Source organism: Lissotriton vulgaris, chromosome 8, assembly GCF_964263255.1.
Source record: "Lissotriton vulgaris chromosome 8, aLisVul1.2, whole genome shotgun sequence".
NCBI classification, from domain to species: Eukaryota; Metazoa; Chordata; class Amphibia; order Caudata; family Salamandridae; genus Lissotriton; species Lissotriton vulgaris.
In genome coordinates, this window is record NC_141696.1 from 153,386,666 (window position 1) to 153,403,572 (window position 16,907).

At 43.6% G+C, this 16,907-nt stretch overlaps 20 non-coding genes across 20 annotated transcripts; all 20 read right to left on the reverse strand.

Annotated features, from left to right (window-relative positions):
* Nucleotides 1-71: 71 nt before the first annotated feature.
* Nucleotides 72-154, reverse strand: TRNAL-CAG (transfer RNA leucine (anticodon CAG)). Its single transcript has one exon. It is a non-coding gene; the product is annotated as a tRNA-Leu (tRNA).
* A 632-nt stretch (nucleotides 155-786) lies between these two features.
* TRNAL-UAG (transfer RNA leucine (anticodon UAG)) lies at nucleotides 787-869 on the reverse strand. Its single transcript has one exon. It is a non-coding gene; the product is annotated as a tRNA-Leu (tRNA).
* Nucleotides 870-1,893: 1,024 nt separating this feature from the next.
* TRNAL-AAG (transfer RNA leucine (anticodon AAG)) lies at nucleotides 1,894-1,976 on the reverse strand. Its single transcript has one exon. It is a non-coding gene; the product is annotated as a tRNA-Leu (tRNA).
* A 191-nt stretch (nucleotides 1,977-2,167) lies between these two features.
* TRNAL-CAG (transfer RNA leucine (anticodon CAG)) lies at nucleotides 2,168-2,250 on the reverse strand. Its single transcript has one exon. It is a non-coding gene; the product is annotated as a tRNA-Leu (tRNA).
* A 632-nt stretch (nucleotides 2,251-2,882) lies between these two features.
* Nucleotides 2,883-2,965, reverse strand: TRNAL-UAG (transfer RNA leucine (anticodon UAG)). The gene has a single exon. It is a non-coding gene; the product is annotated as a tRNA-Leu (tRNA).
* Nucleotides 2,966-4,965: 2,000 nt separating this feature from the next.
* TRNAL-UAG (transfer RNA leucine (anticodon UAG)) lies at nucleotides 4,966-5,048 on the reverse strand. Its single transcript has one exon. It is a non-coding gene; the product is annotated as a tRNA-Leu (tRNA).
* A 1,023-nt stretch (nucleotides 5,049-6,071) lies between these two features.
* Nucleotides 6,072-6,154, reverse strand: TRNAL-AAG (transfer RNA leucine (anticodon AAG)). The gene has a single exon. It is a non-coding gene; the product is annotated as a tRNA-Leu (tRNA).
* A 191-nt stretch (nucleotides 6,155-6,345) lies between these two features.
* TRNAL-CAG (transfer RNA leucine (anticodon CAG)) lies at nucleotides 6,346-6,428 on the reverse strand. The gene has a single exon. It is a non-coding gene; the product is annotated as a tRNA-Leu (tRNA).
* A 632-nt stretch (nucleotides 6,429-7,060) lies between these two features.
* On the reverse strand, nucleotides 7,061-7,143 carry TRNAL-UAG (transfer RNA leucine (anticodon UAG)). The gene has a single exon. It is a non-coding gene; the product is annotated as a tRNA-Leu (tRNA).
* A 1,023-nt stretch (nucleotides 7,144-8,166) lies between these two features.
* Nucleotides 8,167-8,249, reverse strand: TRNAL-AAG (transfer RNA leucine (anticodon AAG)). Its single transcript has one exon. It is a non-coding gene; the product is annotated as a tRNA-Leu (tRNA).
* A 190-nt stretch (nucleotides 8,250-8,439) lies between these two features.
* TRNAL-CAG (transfer RNA leucine (anticodon CAG)) lies at nucleotides 8,440-8,522 on the reverse strand. Its single transcript has one exon. It is a non-coding gene; the product is annotated as a tRNA-Leu (tRNA).
* Nucleotides 8,523-9,154: 632 nt separating this feature from the next.
* TRNAL-UAG (transfer RNA leucine (anticodon UAG)) lies at nucleotides 9,155-9,237 on the reverse strand. Its single transcript has one exon. It is a non-coding gene; the product is annotated as a tRNA-Leu (tRNA).
* Nucleotides 9,238-10,535: 1,298 nt separating this feature from the next.
* On the reverse strand, nucleotides 10,536-10,618 carry TRNAL-CAG (transfer RNA leucine (anticodon CAG)). Its single transcript has one exon. It is a non-coding gene; the product is annotated as a tRNA-Leu (tRNA).
* Nucleotides 10,619-11,250: 632 nt separating this feature from the next.
* On the reverse strand, nucleotides 11,251-11,333 carry TRNAL-UAG (transfer RNA leucine (anticodon UAG)). The gene has a single exon. It is a non-coding gene; the product is annotated as a tRNA-Leu (tRNA).
* A 1,023-nt stretch (nucleotides 11,334-12,356) lies between these two features.
* On the reverse strand, nucleotides 12,357-12,439 carry TRNAL-AAG (transfer RNA leucine (anticodon AAG)). Its single transcript has one exon. It is a non-coding gene; the product is annotated as a tRNA-Leu (tRNA).
* A 906-nt stretch (nucleotides 12,440-13,345) lies between these two features.
* On the reverse strand, nucleotides 13,346-13,428 carry TRNAL-UAG (transfer RNA leucine (anticodon UAG)). The gene has a single exon. It is a non-coding gene; the product is annotated as a tRNA-Leu (tRNA).
* A 1,024-nt stretch (nucleotides 13,429-14,452) lies between these two features.
* TRNAL-AAG (transfer RNA leucine (anticodon AAG)) lies at nucleotides 14,453-14,535 on the reverse strand. The gene has a single exon. It is a non-coding gene; the product is annotated as a tRNA-Leu (tRNA).
* A 906-nt stretch (nucleotides 14,536-15,441) lies between these two features.
* Nucleotides 15,442-15,524, reverse strand: TRNAL-UAG (transfer RNA leucine (anticodon UAG)). Its single transcript has one exon. It is a non-coding gene; the product is annotated as a tRNA-Leu (tRNA).
* Nucleotides 15,525-16,548: 1,024 nt separating this feature from the next.
* On the reverse strand, nucleotides 16,549-16,631 carry TRNAL-AAG (transfer RNA leucine (anticodon AAG)). Its single transcript has one exon. It is a non-coding gene; the product is annotated as a tRNA-Leu (tRNA).
* Nucleotides 16,632-16,822: 191 nt separating this feature from the next.
* On the reverse strand, nucleotides 16,823-16,905 carry TRNAL-CAG (transfer RNA leucine (anticodon CAG)). Its single transcript has one exon. It is a non-coding gene; the product is annotated as a tRNA-Leu (tRNA).
* Between the last annotated feature and the right edge of the window lie 2 nt (nucleotides 16,906-16,907).

Genomic DNA, 16,907 nt, shown 5'->3' on the forward strand with positions numbered 1-16,907 from the left:
CATATAAGCCCATGTGAGGGAAATGATCAGATTTTTTCTCTCCCAAGAAAAAAGAAGAGTAAACACACAATTGTCAGAAGTGGGATTTGAACCCACGCCTCCAGAAGAGACTGCGACCTGAACGCAGCGCCTTAGACCACTCGGCCATCCTGACTTGCATTTTCGGAACCTTCCACAGGCCAGACAGCCATGCAAGTGGGGTACCGAAAAGGCATGCCCTCAATTTATTTATCCTATTATAAGTACTTCCAACAGATCTTTGAACAATCCATAGAGAGCAGTACCTATGAAGAACTCTTTAGACCTTTAAGGCGTACAAAGAGAAAGTGCTATTAACCAGCCACTTGAAAGGCCCAAAGCTGCTTTGAAATTGAGTCAACAGCCACCTCTTGGCTAGCTAAAGCAAATTCAACAAGGAATTTCAATGTCACAACATAGGGTGGAATACGCAAATCTAAGCAGCCCCTGATCACAGCCCTGAGGAAATTGCCGTAAGTGTGCTGGAGTCCAACTGTCTACCAGATGCTAGGCATTCTTCCATATTTGCATGGCCTGTCTGGCCAGGGCATACAAGAGCATGACTCTTCCAGATGAGCTCTTACATGGGTCCTATGCTCATATAGTAAGGACTGCACTTTGTCAGCAAGACTTTATACAACCGAAATATATGAGAAACCCCAGCTCTCTTGACTAGATGAGGACGGAATCACATCCCAGGTGAAGACCAACAGATGCAACTTCCATCAGATGTTAAACTGAAAAAGGAGATTACATCTCCAAAAGTCATGTCAGAAGTGGGATTCGAACCCACGCCTCCAGAGGAGACTGCGGCCTAAACACAGCGCCTTAGACCACTCGGCCATCCTGACAGTGCAGAGTCTTAAGAAATGTATAAAAGTCACTCAGAAATTTCTGCCTCCATGCAAGCCTGAAATAATTTAAACCTTCAAACACAAGGTGCAACTTTATGCACAGGACAATAAACACAGAAGATCACTTGTGAAAGCATTTCATTTCACAGGTGTACAATTTTTATGCTTTTAAAATACCTCATACCTCTCACCAGCTATTTAGGGTCCTGTATCCTACTCACAAAATTACCTTGCCTGCGACCTCTCTCTCTACACAAACAACTACTGCACAGGAAGTAGGAAGGCAGAAGGTGGGGCATATTATGCAAATGTATGCTGTCATTGTGCCTTGCAGATTCATGCAGGATTTCTAGATCCTTGCTGGATACAAGAGAGCAGACCTTGTTTCAGATCAACTGTCCCTAGCAGGGAACGTCTGAGCACATGCAGTCTTTTGCTCTCTAGCCCCTGGCCTGGGACTTACCCTCACTGGCTGAGGCGTGAATTTCTGCATACCAACGTTGCATAGATGGTACGTTTGTGGTCGGTTTGGGATGGGTGGGAGGTCAAAAGCATGGAAAAGTATGTCGCCTTCACTTCTAGTCTCCTCTTCTAGGCCTACCTGCCGTTCACTCACTCTGTCTTTGTTTCATTCTCTCCTTCCTCAACACCCCTTCTCACTCACTCGCTCTATCACTTGTGCTCTTTCCCCTTGCTCTGCATTTCATAGTGGAAACATCTCTTGAATGGAGCATTAGAAAATGAGGTTACATAAAATTAACAATCTACTTATTGGAAACCAAAAATATCACAAGACTGAATGTAACCCATTTCATTAATAAAAGGGACTTTTTAAGCACCCCCCAAAAAACACATAAAACGCCACGAGTGCTAGAAGAATATTATACGAGCTTGAAGACAGAATTGGGCAAATTAATTTGCAGTTGAAACTGAAGTTTGTTACTTATTCAGATATTATATGCACTGCCAATTTTTAGCTGAGATTCTAAAAGAACTCAGAGACAAAATGGACTTAAAGTTTTGTCAGAAGTGGGATTCGAACCCACGCCTCCAGGAGAGACTGCGGCCTTAACGCAGCGCCTTAGACCACTCGGCCATCCTGACCACATTTGCTTGATCATCTACAGAGAGGGAAAGATATTGTGAACCAAAAAAAGCACACATCTTAGGTCATGAGTGGCTAGAGCAAGAAAAAAACTCACTGCACTTTTCCAAGTAGACAACCATATAAGCCCATGTGAGGGAAATGATCAGATTTTTTCTCTCTCAAGAAAAAAGTAGAGTAAACACACAATTGTCAGAAGTGGGATTTGAACCCACGCCTCCAGAAGAGACTGCGACCTGAACGCAGCGCCTTAGACCACTCGGCCATCCTGACTTGCATTTGTGGAACCTTCCACAGGCCAGACAGCCATGCAAGTGGGGTACCGAAAAGGCATGCCCTCAATTTATTTATCCTATTATAAGTACTTCCAACAGATCTTTGAACAATCCATAGAGAGCAGTACCTATGAAGAACTCTTTAGACCTTTAAGGCGTACAAAGAGAAAGTGCTATTAACCAGCCACTTGAACGGAACAAAGCTGCTTTGAAATTGAGTCAACAGCCACCTCTTGGCTAGCTAAAGCAAATTCAACAAGGAATTTCAATGTCACAACATAAGGTGAAATACGCAAATCTAAGCAGCCCCTGATCACAGCCCTGAGGAAATTGCCGTAAGTGTGCTGGAGTCCAACTGTCTACCAGATGCTAGGCATTCTTCCATATTTGCATGGCCTGTCTTGCCAGGGCATACAAGAGCATGACTCTTCCAGATGAGCTCTTACATGGGTCCTATGCTCATATAGTAAGGACTGCACTTTGTCAGCAAGACTTTATACAACCGAAATATATGAGAAACCCCAGCTCTCTTGACTAGATGAGGACGGAATCACATCCCAGGTGAAGACCAACAGATGCAACTTCCATCAGATGTTAACCTGAAAAAGGAGATTACATCTCCAAAAGTCATGTCAGAAGTGGGATTCGAACCCACGCCTCCAGAGGAGACTGCGGCCTAAACACAGCACCTTAGACCACTCGGCCATCCTGACAGTGCAGAGTCTTAAGAAATGTATAAAAGTCACTCAGAAATTTCTGCCTCCATGCAAGCCTGAAATAATTTAAACCTTCAAACACAAGGTGCAACTTTATGCACAGGACAATAAACACAGAAGATCACATGTGAAAGCATTTCATTTCACAGGTGTACAATTTTTATGCTTTTAGAATACCTCATACCTCTCACCAGCTATTTAGGTTCCTGTATCCTACTCACAAAATTACCTTGGCTGCGACCTCTCTCTCTACACAAACAACTACTGCACAGGAAGTAGGAAGGCAGAAGGTGGGGCATATTATGCAAATGTATGCTGTCATTGTGCCTTGCAGATTCATGCAGGATTTCTAGATCCTTGCTGGATACAAGAGAGCAGACCTTGTTTCAGATCAACTGTCCCTAGCAGGGAACGTCTGAGCACATGCAGTCTTTTGCTCTCTAGCCCCTGGCCTGGGACTTACCCTCACTGGCTGAGGCGTGAATTTCTGCATACCAACGTTGCATAGATGGTACGTTTGTGGTCGGTTTGGGATGGGTGGGAGGTCAAAAGCAGGGAAAAGTATGTCGCCTTCACTTCTAGTCTCCTCTTCTAGGCCAACCTGCCGTTCACTCACTCTGTCTTTGTTTCATTCTCTCCTTCCTCAACACCCCTTCTCACTCACTCGCTCTATCACTTGTGCTCTTTCCCCTTGCTCTGCATTTCATAGTGGAAACATCTCTTGAATGGAGCATTAGAAAATGAGGTTACATAAAATTAACAATCTACTTATTGGAAACCAAAAATATCACAAGACTGAATGTAACCCATTTCATTAATAAAAGGGACTTTTTAAGCACCCCCCAAAAAACACATAAAACACCACGAGTGCTAGAAGAATATTATACGAGATTGAAGACAGAATTGGGCAAATTAATTTGCAGTTGAAACTGAAGTTTGTTACTTATTCAGATATTATATGCACTGCCAATTTTTAGCTGAGATTCTAAAAGAACTCAGAGACAAAATGGACTTAATGTTTTGTCAGAAGTGGGATTCGAACCCACGCCTCCAGGAGAGACTGCGGCCTTATCGCAGCGCCTTAGACCACTCAGCCATCCTGACCACATGTGCTTGATCATCTACAGAGAGGGAAAGATATTGTGAACCAAAAAAAGCACACAACTTAGGTCATGAGTGGCTGGAGCAAGAAAAAAACTCACTGCACTTTTCCAAGTAGACAACCATATAAGCCCATGTGAGGGAAATGATCAGATTTTTTCTCTCTCAAGAAAAAAGTAGAGTAAACACACAATTGTCAGAAGTGGGATTTGAACCCACGCCTCCAGAAGAGACTGCGACCTGAATGCAGCGCCTTAGACCACTCGGCCATCCTGACTTGCATTTGTGGAACCTTCCACAGGCCAGACAGCCATGCAAGTGGGGTACCGAAAAGGCATGCCCTCAATTTATTTATCCTATTATAAGTACTTCCAACAGATCTTTGAACAATCCATAGAGAGCAGTACCTATGAAGAACTCTTTAGACCTTTAAGGCGTACAAAGAGAAAGTGCTATTAACCAGCCACTTGAAAGGCCCAAAGCTGCTTTGAAATTGAGTCAACAGCCACCTCTTGGCTAGCTAAAGCAAATTCAACGTCACAACATAGGGTGGAATACGCAAATCTAAGCAGCCCCTGATCACAGCCCTGAGGAAATTGCCGTAAGTGTGCTGGAGTCCAACTGTCTACCAGATGCTAGGCATTCTTCCATATTTGCATGGCCTGTCTGGCCAGGGCATACAAGAGCATGACTCTTCCAGATGAGCTCTTACATGGGTCCTATGCTCATATAGTAAGGACTGCACTTTGTCAGCAAGACTTTATACAACCGAAATATATGAGAAACCCCAGCTCTCTTGACTAGATGAGGACGGAATCACATCCCAGGTGAAGACCAACAGATGCAACTTCCATCAGATGTTAACCTGAAAAAGGAGATTACATCTCCAAAAGTCATGTCAGAAGTGGGATTCGAACCCACGCCTCCAGAGGAGACTGCGGCCTAAACACAGCGCCTTAGACCACTCGGCCATCCTGACAGTGCAGAGTCTTAAGAAATGTATAAAAGTCACTCAGAAATTTCTGCCTCATGCAAGCCTGAAATAATTTAAACCTTCAAACACAAGGTGCAACTTTATGCACAGGACAATAAACACAGAGGATCACATGTGAAAGCATTTCATTTCACAGGTGTACAATTTTTATGCTTTTAAAATACCTCATACCTCTCACCAGCTATTTAGGGTCCTGTATCCTACTCACAAAATTACCTTGCCTGCGACCTCTCTCTCTACACAAACAACTACTGCACAGGAAGTAGGAAGGCAGAAGGTGGGGCATATTATGCAAATGTATGCTGTCATTGTGCCTTGCAGATTCATGCAGGATTTCTAGATCCTTGCTGGATACAAGAGAGCAGACCTTGTTTCAGATCAACTGTCCCTAGCAGGGAACGTCTGAGCACATGCAGTCTTTTGCTCTCTAGCCCCTGGCCTGGGACTTACCCTCACTGGCTGAGGCGTGAATTTCTGCATACCAACGTTGCATAGATGGTACGTTTGTGGTCGGTTTGGGATGGGTGGGAGGTCAAAAGCAGGGAAAAGTATGTCGCCTTCACTTCTAGTCTCCTCTTCTAGGCCTACCTGCCGTTCACTCACTCTGTCTTTGTTTCATTCTCTCCTTCCTCAACACCCCTTCTCACTCACTCGCTCTATCACTTGTGCTCTTTCCCCTTGCTCTGCATTTCATAGTGGAAACATCTCTTGAATGGAGCATTAGAAAATGAGGTTACATAAAATTAACAATCTACTTATTGGAAACCAAAAATATCACAAGACTGCATGTAACCCATTTCATTAATAAAAGGGACTTTTTAAGCACCCCCCAAAAAACACATAAAACACCACGAGTGCTAGAAGAATATTATACGAGCTTGAAGACAGAATTGGGCAAATTAATTTGCAGTTGAAACTGAAGTTTGTTACTTATTCAGATATTATATGCACTGCCAATTTTTAGCTGAGATTCTAAAAGAACTCAGAGACAAAATGGACTTAAAGTTTTGTCAGAAGTGGGATTCGAACCCACGCCTCCAGGAGAGACTGCGGCCTTAACGCAGCGCCTTAGACCACTCGGCCATCCTGACCACATTAGCTTGATCATCTACAGAGAGGAAAAGATATTGTGAACCAAAAAAAGCACACATCTTAGGTCATGAGTGGCTAGAGCAAGAAAAAAACTCACTGCACTTTTCCAAGCAGACAACCATATAAGCCATTGTGAGGGAAATGATCTGATTTTTTCTCTCTCAAGAAAAAAGTAGAGTAAACACACAATTGTCAGAAGTGGGATTTGAACCCACGCCTCCAGAAGAGACTGCGACCTGAACGCAGCGCCTTAGACCACTCGGCCATCCTGACTTGCATTTGTGGAACCTTCCACAGGCCAGACAGCCATGCAAGTGGGGTACCGAAAAGGCATGCCCTCAATTTATTTATCCTATTATAAGTACTTCCAACAGATCTATGACCAATCCATAGAGAGCAGTACCTATGAAGAACTATTTAGACCTTTAAGGCGTACAAAGAGAAAGTGCTATTAACCAGCCACTTGAAAGGCCCAAAGCTGCTTTGAAATTGAGTCAACAGCCACCTCTTGGCTAGCTAAAGCAAATTCAACAAGGAATTTCAATGTCACAACATAGGGTGGGATACGCAAATCTAAGCAGCCCCTGATCACAGCCCTGAGGAAATTGCCGTAAGTGTGCTGGAGTCCAACTGTCTACCAGATGCTAGGCATTCTTCCATATTTGCATGGCCTGTCTGGCCAGGGCATACAAGAGCATGACTCTTCCAGATGAGCTCTTACATGGGTCCTATGCTCATATAGTAAGGACTGCACTTTGTCAGCAAGACTTTATACAACCGAAATATATGAGAAACCCCAGCTCTCTTGACTAGATGAGGACGGAATCACATCCCAGGTGAAGACCAACAGATGCAACTTCCATCAGATGTTAACCTGAAAAAGGAGATTACATCTCCAAAAGTCATGTCAGAAGTGGGATTCGAACCCACACCTCCAGAGGAGACTGCGGCCTAAACACAGCGCCTTAGACCACTCGGCCATCCCGACAGTGCAGAATCTTAAGAAATGTATAAAAGTCACTCAGAAATTTCTGCCTCATGCAAGCCTGAAATAATTTAAACCTTCAAACACAAGGTGCAACTTTATGCACAGGACAATAAACACAGAAGATCACATGTGAAAGCATTTCATTTCACAGGTGTACAATTTTTATGCTTTTAAAATACCTCATACCTCTCACCAGCTATTTAGGGTCCTGTATCCTACTCACAAAATTACCTTGCCTGCGACCTCTCTCTCTACACAAACAACTACTGCACAGGAAGTAGGAAGGCAGAAGGTGGGGCATATTATGCAAATGTATGCTGTCATTGTGCCTTGCAGATTCATGCAGGATTTCTAGATCCTTGCTGGATACAAGAGAGCAGACCTTGTTTCAGATCAACTGTCCCTAGCAGGGAACGTCTGAGCACATGCAGTCTTTTGCTCTCTAGCCCCTGGCCTGGGACTTACCCTCACTGGCTGAGGCGTGAATTTCTGCATACCAACGTTGCATAGATGGTACGTTTGTGGTCGGTTTGGGATGGGTGGGAGGTCAAAAGCAGGGAAAAGTATGTCGCCTTCACTTCTAGTCTCCTCTTCTAGGCCTACCTGCCGTTCACTCACTCTGTCTTTGTTTCATTCTCTCCTTCCTCAACACCCCTTCTCACTCACTCGCTCTATCACTTGTGCTCTTTCCCCTTGCTCTGCATTTCATAGTGGAAACATCTCTTGAATGGAGCATTAGAAAATGAGGTTACATAAAATTAACAATCTACTTATTGGAAACCAAAAATATCACAAGACTGAATGTAACCCATTTCATTAATAAAAGGGACTTTTTAAGCACCCCCCAAAAAACACATAAAACACCACGAGTGCTAGAAGAATATTATACGAGCTTGAAGACAGAATTGGGCAAATTAATTTGCAGTTGAAACTGAAGTTTGTTACTTATTCAGATATTATATGCACTGCCAATTTTTAGCTGAGATTCTAAAAGAACTCAGAGACAAAATGGACTTAAAGTTTTGTCAGAAGTGGGATTCGAACCCACGCCTCCAGGAGAGACTGCGGCCTTAACGCAGCGCCTTAGACCACTCGGCCATCCTGACCACATGTGCTTGATAATCTACAGAGAGGGAAAGATATTGTGAACCAAAAAAAGCACACATCTTAGGTCATGAGTGGCTAGAGCAAGAAAAAAACTCACTGCACTTTTCCAAGTAGACAACCATATAAGCCCATGTGAGGGAAAGATCTGATTTTTTCTCTCTCAAGAAAAAAGTAGAGTAAACACACAATTGTCAGAAGTGGGATTTGAACCCACGTCTCCAGAAGAGACTGCGACCTGAACGCAGCGCCTTAGACCACTCGGCCATCCTGACTTGCATTTGTGGAACCTTCCACAGGCCAGACAGCCATGCAAGTGGGGTACCGAAAAGGCATGCCCTCAATTTATTTATCCTATTATAAGTACTTCCAACAGATCTTTGAACAATCCATAGAGAGCAGTACCTATGAAGAACTCTTTAGACCTTTAAGGCGTACAAAGAGAAAGTGCTATTAACCAGCCACTTGAAAGGCCCAAAGCTGCTTTGAAATTGAGTCAACAGCCACCTCTTGGCTAGCTAAAGCAAATTCAACAAGGAATTTCAATGTCACAACATAGGGTGGAATACGCAAATCTAAGCAGCCCCTGATCACAGCCCTGAGGAAATTGCCGTAAGTGTGCTGGAGTCCAACTGTCTACCAGATGCTAGGCATTCTTCCATATTTGCATGGCCTGTCTGGCCAGGGCATACAAGAGCATGACTCTTCCAGATGAGCTCTTACATGGGTCCTATGCTCATATAGTAAGGACTGCACTTTGTCAGCAAGACTTTATACAACCGAAATATATGAGAAACCCCAGCTCTCTTGACTAGATGAGGACGGAATCACATCCCAGGTGAAGACCAACAGATGCAACTTCCATCAGATGTTAACCTGAAAAAGGAGATTACATCTCCAAAAGTCATGTCAGAAGTGGGATTCGAACCCACGCCTCCAGAGGAGACTGCGGCCTAAACACAGCGCCTTAGACCACTCGGCCATCCTGACAGTGCAGAGTCTTAAGAAATGTATAAAAGTCACTCAGAAATTTCTGCCTCCATGCAAGCCTGAAATAATTTAAACCTTCAAACACAAGGTGCAACTTTATGCACAGGACAATAAACACAGAAGATCACATGTGAAAGCATTTCATTTCACAGGTGTACAATTTTTATGCTTTTAGAATACCTCATACCTCTCACCAGCTATTTAGGGTCCTGTATCCTACTCACAAAATTACCTTGCCTGCGACCTCTCTCTCTACACAAACAACTACTGCACAGGAAGTAGGAAGGCAGAAGGTGGGGCATATTATGCAAATGTATGCTGTCATTGTGCCTTGCAGATTCATGCAGGATTTCTAGATCCTTGCTGGATACAAGAGAGCAGACCTTGTTTCAGATCAACTGTCCCTAGCAGGGAACGTCTGAGCACATGCAGTCTTTTGCTCTCTAGCCCCTGGCCTGGGACTTACCCTCACTGGCTGAGGCGTGAATTTCTGCATACCAACGTTGCATAGATGGTACGTTTGTGGTCGGTTTGGGATGGGTGGGAGGTCAACAGCATGGAAAAGTATGTCGCCTTCACTTCTAGTCTCCTCTTCTAGGCCTACCTGCCGTTCACTCACTCTGTCTATGTTTCATTCTCTCCTTCCTCAACACCCCTTCTCACTCACTCGCTCTATCACTTGTGCTCTTTCCCCTTGCTCTGCATTTCATAGTGGAAACATCTCTTGAATGGAGCATTAGAAAATGAGGTTACATAAAATTAACAATCTACTTATTGGAAACCAAAAATATCACAAGACTGAATGTAACCCATTTCATTAATAAAAGGGACTTTTTAAGCACCCCCCAAAAAACACAGAAAACACCACGAGTGCTAGAAGAATATTATACGAGCTTGAAGACAGAATTGGGCAAATTAATTTGCAGTTGAAACTGAAGTTTGTTACTTATTCAGATATTATATGCACTGCTAATTTTTAGCTGAGATTCTAAAAGAACTCAGAGACAAAATGGACTTAAAGTTTTGTCAGAAGTCTGATTCGAACCCACGCCTCCAGGAGAGACTGCGGACTTAACGCAGCTCCTTAGACCACTCGGCCATCCTGACCACATTTGCTTCATCATCTACAGAGAGGGAAAGATATTGTGAACCAAAAAAAGCACACAACTTAGGTCATGAGTGGCTAGAGCAAGAAAAAAACTCACTGCACTTTTCCAAGTAGACAACCATATAAGCCCATGTGAGGGAAATGATCTGATTTTTTCTCTCCCAAGAAAAAAGTAGAGTAAACACACAATTGTCAGAAGTGGGATTTGAACCCACGCCTCCAGAAGAGACTGCGACCTGAACGCAGCGCCTTAGACCACTCGGCCATCCTGACTTGCATTTGTGGAACCTTCCACAGGCCAGACAGCCATGCAAGTGGGGTACCGAAAAGGCATGCCCTCAATTTATTTATCCTATTATAAGTACTTCCAACAGATCTTTGAACAATCCATAGAGAGCAGTACCTATGAAGAACTCTTTAGACCTTTAAGGCGTACAAAGAGAAAGTGCTATTAACCAGCCACTTGAAAGGCCCAAAGTTGCTTTGAAATTGAGTCAACAGCCACCTCTTGGCTAGCTAAAGCAAATTCAACAAGGAATTTCAATGTCACAACATAGGGTGGAATACGCAAATCTAAGCAGCCCCTGATCACAGCCCTGAGGAAATTGCCGTAAGTGTGCTGGAGTCCAACTGTCTACCAGATGCTAGGCATTCTTCCATATTTGCATGGCCTGTCTGGCCAGGGCATACAAGAGCATGACTCTTCCAGATGAGCTCTTACATGGGTCCTATGCTCATATAGTAAGGACTGCACTTTGTCAGCAAGACTTTATACAACCGAAATATATGAGAAACCCCAGCTCTCTTGACTAGATGAGGACGGAATCACATCCCAGGTGAAGACCAACAGATGCAACTTCCATCAGATGTTAACCTGAAAAAGGAGATTACATCTCCAAAAGTCATGTCAGAAGTGGGATTCGAACCCACGCCTCCAGAGGAGACTGCGGCCTAAACACAGCGCCTTAGACCACTCGGCCATCCTGACAGTGCAGAGTCTTAAGAAATGTATGAAAGTCACTCAGAAATTTCTGCCTCCATGCAAGCCTGAAATAATTTAAACCTTCAAACACAAGGTGCAACTTTATGCACAGGACAATAAACACAGAAGATCACATGTGAAAGATTTTATTTCACAGGTGTACAATTTTTATGCTTTTAAAATACCTCATACCTCTCACCAGCTATTTAGGGTCCTGTATCCTACTCACAAAATTACCTTGCCTGCGACCTCTCTCTCTACACAAACAACTACTGCACAGGAAGTAGGAAGGCAGAAGGTGGGGCATATTATGCAAATGTATGCTGTCATTGTGCCTTGCAGATTCATGCAGGATTTCTAGATCCTTGCTGGATACAAGAGAGCAGACCTTGTTTCAGATCAACTGTCCCTAGCAGGGAACGTCTGAGCACATGCAGTCTTTTGCTCTCTAGCCCCTGGCCTGGGACTTACCCTCACTGGCTGAGGCGTGAATTTCTGCATACCAACGTTGCATAGATGGTACGTTTGTGGTCGGTTTGGGATGGGTGGGAGGTCAAAAGCATGGAAAAGTATGTCGCCTTCACTTCTAGTCTCCTCTTCTAGGCCTACCTGCCGTTCACTCACTCTGTCTTTGTTTCATTCTCTCCTTCCTCAACACCCCTTCTCACTCACACGCTCTATCACTTGTGCTCTTTCCCCTTGCTCTGCATTTCATAGTGGAAACATCTCTTGAATGGAGCATTAGAAAATGAGGTTACATAAAATTAACAATCTACTTATTGGAAACCAAAAATATCACAAGACTGAATGTAACCCATTTCATTAAAAAAAGGGACTTTTTAAGCACCCCCCAAAAAACACATAAAACACCACGAGTGCTAGAAGAATATTATACGAGCTTGAAGACAGAATTGGGCAAATTAATTTGCAGTTGAAACTGAAGTTTGTTACTTATTCAGATATTATATGCACTGCCAATTTTTAGCTGAGATTCTAAAAGAACTCAGAGACAAAATGGACTTAAAGTTTTGTCAGAAGTGGGATTCGAACCCACGCCTCCAGGAGAGACTGCGGCCTTAACGCAGCACCTTAGACCACTCGGCCATCCTGACCACATTTGCTTGATCATCTACAGAGAGGGAAAGATATTGTGAACCAAAAAAAGCACACATCTTAGGTCATGAGTGGCTAGAGCAAGAAAAAAACTCACTGCACTTTTCCAAGTAGACAACCATATAAGCCCATGTGAGGGAAATGATCAGATTTTTTCTCTCTCAAGAAAAAAGTAGAGTAAACACACAATTGTCAGAAGTGGGATTTGAACCCAAGCCTCCAGAAGAGACTGCGACCTGAACGCAGCGCCTTAGACCACTCGGCCATCCTGACTTGCATTTTCAGAACCTTCCACAGGCCAGACAGCCATGCAAGTGGGGTACCGAAAAGGCATGCCCTCAATTTATTTATCCTATTATAAGTACTTCCAACAGATATTTGAACAATCCATAGAGAGCAGTACCTATGAAGAACTCTTTAGACCTTTAAGGCGTACAAAGAGAAAGTGCTATTAACCAGCCACTTGAAAGGCCCAAAGCTGCTTTGAAATTGAGTCAACAGCCACCTCTTGGCTAGCTAAAGCAAATTCAACAAGGAATTTCAATGTCACAACATAGGGTGCAATACGCAAATCTAAGCAGCCCCTGATCACAGCCATGAGGAAATTGCCGTAAGTGTGCTGGAGTCCAACTGTCTACCAGATGCTAGGCATTCTTCCATATTTGCATGGCCTGTCTGGCCAGGGCATACAAGAGCATGACTCTTCCAGATGAGCTCTTACATGGGTCCTATGCTCATATAGTAAGGACTGCACTTTGTCAGCAAGACTTTATACAACCGAAATATATGAGAAACCCCAGCTCTCTTGACTAGATGAGGACGGAATCACATCCTAGGTGAAGACCAACAGATGCAACTTCCATCAGATGTTAAACTGAAAAAGGAGATTACATCTCCAAAAGTCATGTCAGAAGTGGGATTCGAACCCACGCCTCCAGAGGAGACTGCGGCCTAAACACAGCACCTTAGACCACTCGGCCATCCTGACAGTGCAGAGTCTTAAGAAATGTATAAAAGTCACTCAGAAATGTCTGCCTCCATGCAAGCCTGAAATAATTTAAACCTTCAAACACAAGGTGCAACTTTATGCACAGGACAATAAACACAGAAGATCACATGTGAAAGCATTTCATTTCACAGGTGTACAATTTTTATGCTTTTAGAATACCTCATACCTCTCACCAGCTATTTAGGGTCCTGTATCCTACTCACAAAATTACCTTGCCTGCGACCTCTCTCTCTACACAAACAACTACTGCACAGGAAGTAGGAAGGCAGAAGGTGGGGCATATTATGCAAATGTATGCTGTCATTGTGCCTTGCAGATTCATGCAGGATTTCTAGATCCTTGCTGGATACAAGAGAGCAGACCTTGTTTCAGATCAACTGTCCCTAGCAGGGAACGTCTGAGCACATGCAGTCTTTTGCTCTCTAGCCCCTGGCCTGTGACTTACCCTCACTGGCTGAGGCGTGAATTTCTGCATACCATCGTTGCATAGATGGTACGTTTGTGGTCAGTTTGGGATGGGTGGGAGGTCAAAAGCAGGGAAAAGTATGTCGCCTTCACTTCTAGTCTCCTCTTCTAGGCCTACCTGCCGTTCACTCACTCTGTCTTTGTTTCATTCTCTCCTTCCTCAACACCCCTTCTCACTCACTCGCTCTATCACTTGTGCTCTTTCCCCTTGCTCTGCATTTCATAGTGGAAACATCTCTTGAATGGAGCATTAGAAAATGAGGTTACATAAAATTAACAATCTACTTATTGGAAACCAAAAATATCACAAGACTGAATGTAACCCATTTCATTAAAAAAAGGGACTTTTTAAGCACCCCCCAAAAAACACATAAAACACCACGAGTGCTAGAAGAATATTATACGAGCTTGAAGACAGAATTGGGCAAATTAATTTGCAGTTGAAACTGAAGTTTGTTACTTATTCAGATATTATATGCACTGCCAATTTTTAGCTGAGATTCTAAAAGAACTCAGAGACAAAATGGACTTAAAGTTTTGTCAGAAGTGGGATTCGAACCCACGCCTCCAGGAGAGACTGCGGCCTTAACGCAGCGCCTTAGACCACTCGGCCATCCTGACCACATTTGCTTGATCATCTACAGAGAGGGAAAGATATTGTGAACCAAAAAAAGCACACATCTTAGGTCATGAGTGGCTAGAGCAAGAAAAAAACTCACTGCACTTTTCCAAGTAGACAACCATATAAGCCCATGTGAGGGAAATGATCAGATTTTTTCTCTCTCAAGAAAAAAGTAGAGTAAACACACAATTGTCAGAAGTGGGATTTGAACCCAAGCCTCCAGAAGAGACTGCGACCTGAACGCAGCGCCTTAGACCACTCGGCCATCCTGACTTGCATTTTCGGAACCTTCCACAGGCCAGACAGCCATGCAAGTGGGGTACCGAAAAGGCATGCCCTCAATTTATTTATCCTATTATAAGTACTTCCAACAGATATTTGAACAATCCATAGAGAGCAGTACCTATGAAGAACTCTTTAGACCTTTAAGGCGTACAAAGAGAAAGTGCTATTAATCAGCCACTTGAAAGGCCCAAAGCTGCTTTGAAATTGAGTCAACAGCCACCTCTTGGCTAGCTAAAGCAAATTCAACAAGGAATTTCAATGTCACAACATAGGGTGCAATACGCAAATCTAAGCAGCCCCTGATCACAGCCCTGAGGAAATTGCCGTAAGTGTGCTGGAGTCCAACTGTCTACCAGATGCTAGGCATTCTTCCATATTTGCATGGCCTGTCTGGCCAGGGCATACAAGAGCATGACTCTTCCAGATGAGCTCTTACATGGGTCCTATGCTCATATAGTAAGGACTGCACTTTGTCAGCAAGACTTTATACAACCGAAATATATGAGAAACCCCAGCTCTCTTGACTAGATGAGGACGGAATCACATCCTAGGTGAAGACCAACAGATGCAACTTCCATCAGATGTTAAACTGAAAAAGGAGATTACATCTCCAAAAGTCATGTCAGAAGTGGGATTCGAACCCACGCCTCCAGAGGAGACTGCGGCCTAAACACAGCACCTTAGACCACTCGGCCATCCTGACAGTGCAGAGTCTTAAGAAATGTATAAAAGTCACTCAGAAATTTCTGCCTCCATGCAAGCCTGAAATAATTTAAACCTTCAAACACAAGGTGCAACTTTATGCACAGGACAATAAACACAGAAGATCACATGTGAAAGCATTTCATTTCACAGGTGTACAATTTTTATGCTTTTAGAATACCTCATACCTCTCACCAGCTATTTAGGGTCCTGTATCCTACTCACAAAATTACCTTGCCTGCGACCTCTCTCTCTACACAAACAACTACTGCACAGGAAGTAGGAAGGCAGAAGGTGGGGCATATTATGCAAATGTATGCTGTCATTGTGCCTTGCAGATTCATGCAGGATTTCTAGATCCTTGCTGGATACAAGAGAGCAGACCTTGTTTCAGATCAACTGTCCCTAGCAGGGAACGTCTGAGCACATGCAGTCTTTTGCTCTCTAGCCCCTGGCCTGTGACTTACCCTCACTGGCTGAGGCGTGAATTTCTGCATACCATCGTTGCATAGATGGTACGTTTGTGGTCAGTTTGGGATGGGTGGGAGGTCAAAAGCAGGGAAAAGTATGTCGCCTTCACTTCTAGTCTCCTCTTCTAGGCCTACCTGCCGTTCACTCACTCTGTCTTTGTTTCATTCTCTCCTTCCTCAACACCCCTTCTCACTCACTCGCTCTATCACTTGTGCTCTTTCCCCTTGCTCTGCATTTCATAGTGGAAACATCTCTTGAATGGAGCATTAGAAAATGAGGTTACATAAAATTAACAATCTACTTATTGGAAACCAAAAATATCACAAGACTGAATGTAACCCATTTCATTAATAAAAGGGACTTTTTAAGCACCCCCCAAAAAACACATAAAACACCACGAGTGCTAGAAGAATATTATACGAGCTTGAAGACAGAATTGGGCAAATCAATTTGCAGTTGAAACTGAAGTTTGTTACTTATTCAGATATTATATGCACTGCCAATTTTTAGCTGAGATTCTAAAAGAACTCAGAGACAAAATGGACTTAAAGTTTTGTCAGAAGTGGGATTCGAACCCACGCCTCCAGGAGAGACTGCGGCCTTAACGCAGCGCCTTAGACCACTCGGCCATCCTGACCACATTTGCTTGATCATCTACAGAGAGGGAAAGATATTGTGAACCAAAAAAAGCACACAACTTAGGTCATGAGTGGCTAGAGCAAGAAAAAAACTCACTGCACTTTTCCAAGTAGACAACCATATAAGCCCATGTGAGGGAAATGATCTGATTTTTTCTCTCCCAAGAAAAAAGTAGAGTAAACACACAATTGTCAGAAGTGGGATTTGAACCCACGCCTCCAGAAGAGACTGCGACCTGAACGCAGCGCCTTAGACCACTCAGCCATCCTGACTT